We start from the raw sequence: 10517 nt of genomic DNA, 5'->3' as shown, positions 1-10517 counted from the left end.
AAGATATCCATCTGATTTTTAATTATGCATGTATATATATAAATTTATATACATATATATATATCTCAAACACGTCCCATGAAAATAATCTTATTTTAATATTTTGCAAGATTATGCATTGTGTATAGTTGCTGGAAGATATCCTGTTCTAGATTGTGACAAACATTTTACTGAGTCAGCAGCCAACAGAAATCATAGAGTTCAAGCAGGCATAGTGACAATACCATACTGACAAAACCTGCCTCCTTCTCCAAAACCATGTCACAGGAAGATCAATCACCTTGCCAAAATGTTGCTCTTTCTGAATAGCATGAGTTTCATACACAGCAAGCTGCTTTATCCGTCACTCTTGTAATTTAGCACAGAATATTTGCTAAACTTGTAATTTAGCACAGAATAGCAGTACTCACCTTCTGCAGAGCAGCGAATCCGAAGTCAAAATTTTACTTTGAAATTTTCCTCTGGAGAAACCATAACAAACTTTGTGTAACCATAGGAACACTGGAAACTAATTTAGGGATTGGTTTGTTATTTGACACTCAAATGTTTTGGGGTTGAAAATGAAGCAGATCTGCAGAATATAGATCTGAGGTTGGCTTCTGTCTCATCAGCATGATTCTCTTCAGCATTTTCTCATGGCTTCTTCAGGCAGCCGGGACGGAATGTTCTTTTACTAAAAATGATATACTACATGTCACTCTAAGTATCCTTGTAAGAGCTTCTGTTGGAAGAATTTCCAGCAATATCTGCAGTTCTTTCATGTTCTCAAAGGCATTAATTGCCCATGACTTCCCAGACCTCCAAATTCCCTAGAAAGTGTAATATCAGCATATCTTGACCTTGAACTTCATAGCAAGACAAGAAGGTAAATGGTTGTTCATCATTATTTGAGTAATCTCAGAGTGTGACTTCAGGAGTGAATCTTGCATATTTCCCTACCTCTTCTGGTATCCTGGCTTCCAAAACCAAAATATTTAATGTAGCATTGAAATAAAAATAAATAAATTAAAACAACTAAGTAAAGCAGAAGAGCATTCCAGTGTGCATTGTGAGAGAGCATTCCAGCCTTTTGGTTTACCACCCATATGAAGAGAATGTTTTAATTAGCCTTGGCAAAGAGCTTTTTTGCACCTCAAATTGAAAAAATATTTGAGGAAAATAGGTCAAACAGAGGAACTCCAACTTTTAGGCAGAAGCAATATTCTCCTGGGTATAACAACTTTTCAGTAAATTTCATGGCCTGCACACAAGCTTCTATTGCTTCATTCTTTCATCCAAAACTTGTATATCTATATCAGACAAAGGAATAATTGATGTCAAATCAATTCTAATATTTCCTATCTTATACACTACAAACTCAAATCTAAAATGCTCTAATACTCAGTGGTCCAACTGGAAAACAACGATTTTGCCTAGGAAAACCCATCTGAAAAGTCACAATACAGTGTAGAGAGGGCTTTGCTATCCTTCAGTAGTTTTATCATCTCCCTGTCCCGTGCAGTCACCTCTTAGAAGAAACGCTTAGGATTCTGTGCTGGCTTAAAATGAAGTGTGAAGTTAAGAGAAAGTGTAGCTATAGCAAAAATCTATTTTTTTTTTTTTTCCTGACAGTACCAGAGACAGACTCAATTTTGATTCTTGGATAAAGAAAAATCTTAATATGCCTTTTTACTTAACTCCGTACATTAATAAAAAAAAACTTAAAATCACTTTGATGGTTAATTTGCGGCTACCTCAAATTATCAAGTTTTCCTTTCTATCAAGTTTTTTGGTGACATGAACCTTCTTAAAGACCTTAAAAGCATTTAGAGGAAATGTTAAATTCATTAAACCCTGGTACTCCATAATCGTGAATCTCTTCACATTAATTGTTCCTTTCAGATGGATGATGTTCTACAAGCCTTTGAAGTAATTTAACACTCATGATGCAAGGTTTAAAAATTATTATGCTTTTCATAGCTGCAAAATTCATACTTTAATGAGACAATTCTGCTTGTACTCCCTCACAGTATTTAGTTAAAATATGAAAAGAGGAAGAAGACCTTACAGAAAACCAACATGCATGTAATGAAAAATGGCTGTCTTCACTATAAACAACACTAAAGTTTTCACACAGAAGTTCTTGGTATATTTGGTATTGATCACTAAAAACAATCAAAGAAAACAACACTGCATTTACAGCAGCTGATAAGACTTTTGTAAGCTTTATAGTGAAAAGACACTCACACAAAGCATTCCCTGTATGGAGCAACATTTTTTTGATAAACTCTATCTTCAAAAGTGAAAATGTAAGTGCATGCATCTCACAGCATTTTATGACAGTAAAGATATTTCCAAACTAAGGACTTTTGTCCAGAGTTCCAAAAATCATCACTTCACCTTTTATCGCAAAATTGAACAAAATTCAGGATATGTAGTGCTATCATAAAGAGAAGCCAAACATCTTACCACAAGGCTTTGTTTACAGAAAGAAAACAGGTGATGATGATGATGATTTAGAGAGCAAATGAATAAATGTTCTGAAAATTTTCACATATAAGGGACTCTGAAACTAAGTGCTTATTGGTTCTTTAAGTTCTGAAAACCTGCATAGCAAATTTTGAATAGAATTGCTAGGTGGCATACTTTCAGCTTTAACTTTTTTATTTTGATTTTCATATTTTTGTACAATTTAAATTTCATTTATTTGAAATTTTACTCTCTGGAATTTTTAGAAAAATTCTATTTAGATGCAAAAGAACATTAAGCCACAAAAACTGCATGTAGCTAAAAATAAATTGGAATCAAGCTTTGAAAGAAACAAGCCTATTAGCAGCCCAGTGATGTGCAGTATTACGTATTTAAAGTGTAAATTTTACAAAGACATGAAAGTAATTTAGATAATATCCATATAAATCTTCCTTTGTGAAGCCTACTCAAAAATCCTAATATTTAACACTGAAATGTCTCAAAGTGCTTTTTTGAACTCCAGAAAACCAGAGCAAATACAAAACTTGAGTGTCTTGGTACATTTACAAATGCATGGATGGATGGATGGATGGATGGACGAACAGACAAACATTTAAAAGTGATAAATGCAAATGTAAGTAAGGGTGGAAAGGTTTATTAAACTTTGGAATAGATGCCCAGGGAGGTGGTGGAGACACAATCTCTGGAGGTGTTCAAGAAACCAGTGGATGTGGCACTCAGTGCTATGCTCTAGCTGATAATGTGGTGATCAGCTGATGGTCTTTTCCAACCACAATGATTCTGTGATTGTGATCTCCTGCATTCACATGCTGGTTAACAGTAAAGCTGCATTATATTAAATTTCCAGAACTCCCTGTGTACTTTCTCTAACATGAAACTAACCCAAATTCTTACCTTTGCTTCTAAAGAATTTCCACAAGTCTGCTCTATGTCTTTGATCTTCTCTACCTTTACAAATATTGGCAGGTACTTTTTCTTGTCTATCCAACCAGAGCAAAACTTAAATTAGCCTCTTCCATAACATTTCTTCACAGATGGTGCTACAGTGTCTCTGGGGACCAGCGGCACATTCATTCTCGCTGCTCTGGCACACACATACCCTGTGGTTCACCAAGGAAACTGGAAACTTTCCAGATAGCATCCCACCGTGTAAACTGGATACAGAGTGGACAAGTCAGCCATGCCGAAGACTGCAAAAGAAAGTTAAAATTGTCACCTTTTAAAGAGAGATTGAGGTCAAGGAATGGTGCATTTAGTGGGAATCACACTCAGAAATCTTCAGAACAAGGAGATTTTTGTTGCTTTAAAATGATTAGAAAAGCTAATGGAGTAGAATAGGTATGGGGATTTCATCCTGCTTATCAGCAGAGACAGTATTGTCACTTTGGGATTAAGCCCTAATAATGAGTAAATACACAGAGCACATTAGCTAGGTATCTAATTATCACTAGCTAGAGAGAAATGCTTTTTGCAGAGTGGCAGACATTAAAAAGCTGAGTAGAAGAGATATTAATTTAGTGAACTGAAAGACAGTGAGTAATTTTGAAAGCTGCACATGATATAACCATGTAGACACAGCATCTGTTCAACCTAAGCAAAACAACAGTAATAGCATGTGTGACAAGGTGAGAAAAATCCATTCGGCAAGGGCTAGACCTATCCTGAGGAAGTTATTGGACAACATCCAAGGATAGCAAGTTAACAGCTTCACACTTATTTTCCTCATGGTACAAAAGCACTACAATAATTCATTAGACAGATGGTTTCAAAGCAGAACAATTAGAGGGGAGAGAGAGGAGCCCTGCCTGAGCTCACAGGTTTGACTACACCAGCCAGAAGAAGGGCTGGCAAGAAGAGCTAGAGATGATGGAAGCTATTTGCCAAAATGCAGGTAACAAACTGCTAAGAGAGCATGAAAACTACACAAGAGGCTCCTATCACTTGTTTGCAGCCAAAGCCAGTAACATATCTTCCCCATCATTAGCACTTCTATATTTTTCTGCAAGCCAAATTTCATAAGGGAATTTTTCAGGCTGGTAGATTCACCTAATCAAGCTCCAAACCACCTATTGATCCCAGGTGTTCAAGGGAAGCACTTTTAGCTCTCTCTGGCATATCACTAAAGATAGGTAAGGAAATCTTGGCAAGAAATTGCAGAGGTTGTTTACATATCAGAAACTATATGTGAAGAAAATGAGAATTAACCAAGACTTTATTGTTTTTTTAAATAAATATAAGAATTTATTTGACCTAATGGAAAAAATCCCAGCGCAAAGATCCATAAAGAACATTTTTCAAAGACACGGCAAAGGATTTTTCGACTTTTTTCCTCCCTTCCCTCTAATTAGCAGAGAAATCCCTAATAAAAACAAGTCAGAAATTGATGTTGGCTAACCCTGGCCACTAGCTTTAACTAGACAAGTTGGTTGTCTCTTCCTTCTTACAAAGGGAGCACAGCATATTGATCATGTTATTGATTAGATTATCTTTATAATCTGTCCTAGAGGTAAAATCTACATCATTATGCAAAAGTTTTAAAAACACTGACATGAATGGAACAAGAATATAAACAGAATGGAAGAGACAATCCTCCAAAAACTTAATGACATCTTAAAAAAGCTTTGTTACTCAAAGATTACTCAGTGTGATATCCTATGAGTGTATAATTTGATTTTTTTTCCCAGCTTTATAGCCATTCAAAGAAGTAGCTAATTTCTGTACTGACTCAGGAAACAACACAAAGTGGGACACTAAGTTTTACACATTTTTGTTTGCTTATCTTGCTCTTCCACGATGCTGGGGAAATATACAGCAGCTTGGATTTCAAGAAGAAATATCAGTTTTGCAAAGTAGTTCCAGAAACCAAGAAGAGTTTGAGATTACTTAGAAGCTTCTTGAAGAGGTGAAGAAACTTCTGAGATTTTTTTACAAAGTTTACTAAGATCAAGCTGAATTAAAGATTCAAAGCCTTTCTTTTCTTCAGTGCTTTTCTTAATAGGCTTCCTTTTGTTTGAAATTAGGGACATTCAGGATATAACCAGTTGTTCTGGTCACTGGCGTTTAACATCACTGGGACTATCTCTCTAAATTAACCTGTCAAAAAACTCCAAAGCCAAACCAGAAAAAAAAAAGGAGTTATTCTCAGTAAATACCAAGCAGACATGATTTAACTCATAATTGTGAATGGCTACATTAAAGGAAAAGATATCAAAAACATTCAGCAGCACGTTTAGTGGAGTTTAGTGCTATTTCATAGAGTCATAGAATCCTTCATGTTGGAGAGCCTTGCCAAAGGTGCATAGACATTACCTTGCTCAATAAGAGACACAACACACCTGGACAGCACTGGGTAGGGGTTGCTGCAGCTCTGCCCACAAGTTGTAAAGAATTATATTATGTAAACTCTGGCTCTGGGCTGATACTCAGTATTCGGGGATATTCATGTATTTCATGAGAGAGAAGGGAAATAACCCACAAAAGTGGGAACAAGAGAAAATTCTTTAGTTTGAAAGGGTGAGTTAGTGCACATTCTGGATGAGAAGCAGAAAGGTGTTTCTGTTTTTTGGCTGAGGCAGAATGAGGAAGGAAAATGCAAGGGAGTAAAACCAGTTTGTTGCATCTAAGACAGCAGGAAACCTATGTCCATGTCTGCTGCTATAGATCTTAGGATCACAAACTTGGATTTCATTCAAAGTTCTCTTCTTAACTTGTATCCATTAAAATTCTGTGGTTTTAACTAGGATCATTCCCACATTAATACAGTACAAATTAAACATTACAAAAATATTGGTTATCTACCTTTTCACATAATGCAGCTTCTCCTTCCTTCCACATTACCCAGCAATAGTAACAAAATGTACGAAAAAGGTCAAAGGAATCAATTCAGAGGATGAAAGTAATGTCAAAAACTCTTTTTTTTTAGGAATAAATTTTACTCTGAACATAACTCATTTTTCTCAGATGTTTAAGTTTAAAGCTACAGTATAAGTAATATTGAATCAGATGTTAGAAATCCATGCCAATCTGCAAAAGAAAATTAAAAAATAAATCTAAAGCAATTTTAGAGGCTTTGGATTCTAAGATTAGAGGTAAACCCTGATATATATGGAAGAAAAACAGAAGGATTATTTCTCAACAAAAATCAATCCCATGGGGAAAAAAAACAACCAACCAAACAAAAAAGCCCACACATGGATATATTTTCTACATCTTTCTCTGAATATTTAATCTTTTCATATGAGAAGCAGTCACAAGCACAGAGGAAAGTCTTCAAGATTGTTAAAAAAATGGAAAGAAACAAACTAAGCATACAAATCCTTACATTTACATTGAGAGATTTAAAACTAAGAAAAAAAGAAGCTGGATAAAAGATTAAATAAGGGATTTAAATAGACAGTAGGTTATGTATACGAATTATGACTTGTGAAGTCCATTCATATAGTCTTAGCATCAAGGGCAGATTAGTTCATTGGGAAACCAAACCAACCAAGCAGAAAACCTCTAGTGAACTGCAAGTAGAGGTACTAATATTTCCTTGCAGGGCTTTGTCCCCATCCTCTCCCCTTTTTCCCTAGGGATAAGACAATATTCTGAATATAGATTTCACAGCACAGAAACACAAGTAAATTACTCAAGGCATCATGTGCCCTTTGATATGCTACTGCACATTGCAATTGATAGTCACAGAAATTGTCACATACTGTTGAGGGCAATTTAGGAAATCTTAAGGACAGTATTTGCTTCTTATCACACTTTCCTTCTCTCCTCAATATAAAACATAGCAAGACATCCTGATGTACCAGCTTCTTTTTTTTTTTTTTAATGCCAAAAGAAAGAAGATGGCAGCAGTTAAAAGCTGAGGAAAGGGGAACAGTTTGGAGAAGGGTCTTACCAACCAGAACTCCACAATCCTCTCTCCATTCAGCTTAGTCACTGTGATTTCAGGTCCATTTTTATGAAAAGAGTTTTCCTTCACCTATGTATTCATCATAAAGAAATAAATAAATTTAACTATTGCACATAGTCCATAATCAGAAGGATATTTTTCTGTACATAAGGTAAATTCAAAGATTAAACTTGAAAAAATTTTGATTTGGTGTCTTGATGCACTGTTTACCAAGATTTTATTAATGAATGTCCCTCACTCTTTTTACAATTTCCTTTCTTTTGCCAGACACATAACAGTATTCACAAGAGATGCTCTTCCACTAATTAATAACAGAAATTCCTTTGCCTATCACTCATAGAAATGTTAATTAAAATTAGTAGTAACAGAGGACCGGTGTATGTGTGTGTATTTGATTAGTTGAACTGGAAGGAGCTAATTAGTGCCAGATAAAGTACATCTACATGTACTCCACATGCTTAGATTGATCTTTTTGACCAACAGCAGATGCACAGGAAGCCAGAAGGTCAGTGGTCAGATGCATAGCGGTTGTTAAAGGAGCAGCTGTCAAGGTCCAATGATCATGCCATTTTGAGAAAGCTGGAAAACCTCTCCCAAGAGAATGAAGTGTTGAAGAAAGGGCTGCAAGTAGGGACACAGTGCCTTCAATTTGGAAGTTAGAGCTGTAACTCGACAGCTGGTAGAGCAGCCTGTGCACCAGCCATGGTGCCTGCCTGTGGAGAGCTCCTACTCGGCCTCTTGGCCTTACAACATGTCAGGAGTGTGGTTCTGCTTCAGGAGAGACTGGAATTTTCTCTAGAGGCTTTCAGGGCATTTATTAAGCAGGAAATTTTAGTATAAACTACTAGTGATAAAGAAAAAAAAAAAAGAAGAAAGCTGAAGTTGACTGTGGAGTGTCAGCGTAAAAGGTAATCAAACATGCTGGGCAGTCATATCAAGAGATTTCCAAAATTTCCACTCACTGCTCATGGATATTGCCAGCACTTAACACTTCTGGTGTGATGGTCTGTCATGACTGTGTGGATTCCTGGCAGTCTTTCAGCAAATGGTAGGACACCTCAGACCAAGAGCATTATAACAACAACAAAAATAAAAACAAATAAAACCCAAACAAACAAAGACAATAAATTTTCCTTCCAAAATAGTAAGAAAAATCTGCATTCATTTACCATAGAAGATTATATCATCATTACCCATATCACTCTAAATCACTTTCCAATAATCTTTCTGTTGATACAATCTATATATGGCTACATTTTTCAAGAAACAAATATTCAGGGTAATGAAGGCACATTCCCTATTGCATCATGATTCCAACATAAGTGATCAAATAAAAACACAATTCCAGAATATAAGTAACATATGTTGTTACGCTGTTTTTTGGCAGGAGTAGACTTAATCTTCTTCCCAGTGGCTAATATGGGGCTGTGTTTTTTGAATTTGTGCTGAACACAATAGTAATAATGTAGAGATGGTTTTTTTTTTTTTTATTTCTGAGAAGGGCTTACAGAGATCCAAGACCTGTTCTGGATTTTTCTACTGCCACACTGTCAGGGAAGTTGGGAGTGCATGGGAGGTTGGGAGGAGACAGAGCCAGGACAGGTGACCCAAACTGACCAAAGGGATTCTCCAGACCACATGGCATCATGTCAGTGTATAAAGTGGGGAAGAAAGAACAAAGGGGAGTGACATTTGGAGTGATGGCATTTGTCTTCCCAAGTCACTATTACACTTGATGGGGCTGTGCTCTCCTGGAGATGGTTGAACACCTGCCTGCTCATGGGAAGCAGTGAATGAATTCCTTGTTTTGTATGTGTGGTTTTACTTTCCCAATTAAATTGTCTTTATCTCAACCCACAGGTTTTCCAGCTTTTACCCTCCTGATTTTCTCCTTGGTCCTGCTGGTGAGGGGAGTGAGTGAGTGAGTGAACAGCTGTGTAGGGCTTGGTGAATGGCTGGGGTTAAAGCAACACAGCAGTAAAATGCATTCAACAATAAGGCCATAGATTCAGCATCACTTTAAACCTATCTGGGTGTTGACAAATATGAAATTCACACTGACTCACCTCTGCTTTTCTTCTCTCTGTAGCTTGCACAGTTTAAAAATGAAGCAAAATAACACATTCAACTCACTAAAATCTAACATTTCTTTCTATTCTGATAAAACAGATTATTCTATTTCTTGATCAAATTCTATGCAACCTTATGAAGAAGAAAAGTGGCAGAAGTGGCAGAACTACCTTTTTGGAACTTGATCAAACTTAAATCTCCTTAAAGCAATCAGAAGGCTTCAGCATTGCAATATAAATCTTAGAAATGTTAGTGGGATTTTAACATCTGAATTTATTTTAGAATTGTTTATGTATGTGTACTGACTCTATGTTAACATATGCATTGCAGATATATTTCAAAATATCTTGCAGCCTTCTATGTATTTAAAAATCATTATATTTACATTAGTTCAAGTAAATAAAATATAATTTGGCCCATGATTAAACTAATTTACATTCTTTATAATTATATGTGAAATTACAGCTCAAAACAGCAGGGAGGAATATGGAGAAATACACAGTTGAAGGATTTTAGACAGTGAAATATCTGTATAAATATTTCTGTGGAGAATCCACAGCAGCATTCTCTCTCCAAACAATTTAGGTGAAAGCAGAAAACATGCTAAACACACCACAGATCTTAATCTTCCAATGCATTTATGAACCAAATTTGGAAGAGCTAAGAAGCCTCTGTTTTTTCAGTCATAGATTTCAAAAGCAGAGCTAAAAGGAAATTGTTCACATTACAGCAAATTTATCGAACTTTGACGTGAAAATGTGCATTTGATAATTTTTTGCTGCTTGTGAAAAATTCCCCAGAAAGGAAATGGAAAAGGAAAGGTTAAAAAAAATTAACTCCCACAGGGAAACATCTTCGATTGAACAGAAAACGGTTTTCAAATGAAAAATTACAACCAACTGTAAAAATAGTGTAAAATCTTTCATTAAGATAAGAGCTAGAAAGAAAATACTGTTTGGACAAACCTAAAATAAAAGTTCACTTCAATTCTCTCTGAAAGTCAGGTTAATGTAAAGCTTTTAATATCAGTCTAGCTTTGGCAGCCTTCAAATACTTTTCAAAAATTGACACA

The 10517-nt window shown here is 35.8% G+C and overlaps 1 long non-coding RNA gene across 1 annotated transcript; it reads right to left on the bottom strand.

Moving 5' to 3' along the window:
- Window positions 1-472: 472 nt before the first annotated feature.
- Window positions 473-9750, bottom strand: LOC139600635 (uncharacterized). Its single transcript, XR_011682627.1, has 4 exons — window positions 8338-9750; window positions 7361-7444; window positions 3364-3659; window positions 473-1289 (listed from the first exon to the last, which is right to left on the bottom strand). It is a non-coding gene; the product is annotated as an uncharacterized lncRNA (long non-coding RNA).
- Window positions 9751-10517: the final 767 nt, after the last annotated feature.

Source organism: Agelaius tricolor, unplaced genomic scaffold, assembly GCF_023055355.1.
Source record: "Agelaius tricolor isolate 1412-34295 unplaced genomic scaffold, bAgeTri1.0.p SCAF_2, whole genome shotgun sequence".
In the NCBI taxonomy this organism is placed as follows: domain Eukaryota; kingdom Metazoa; phylum Chordata; class Aves; order Passeriformes; family Icteridae; genus Agelaius; species Agelaius tricolor.
The sequence above is the reverse complement of the archived record's forward strand: the minus strand, read 5'-3'. Positions and strand labels throughout refer to the sequence as shown.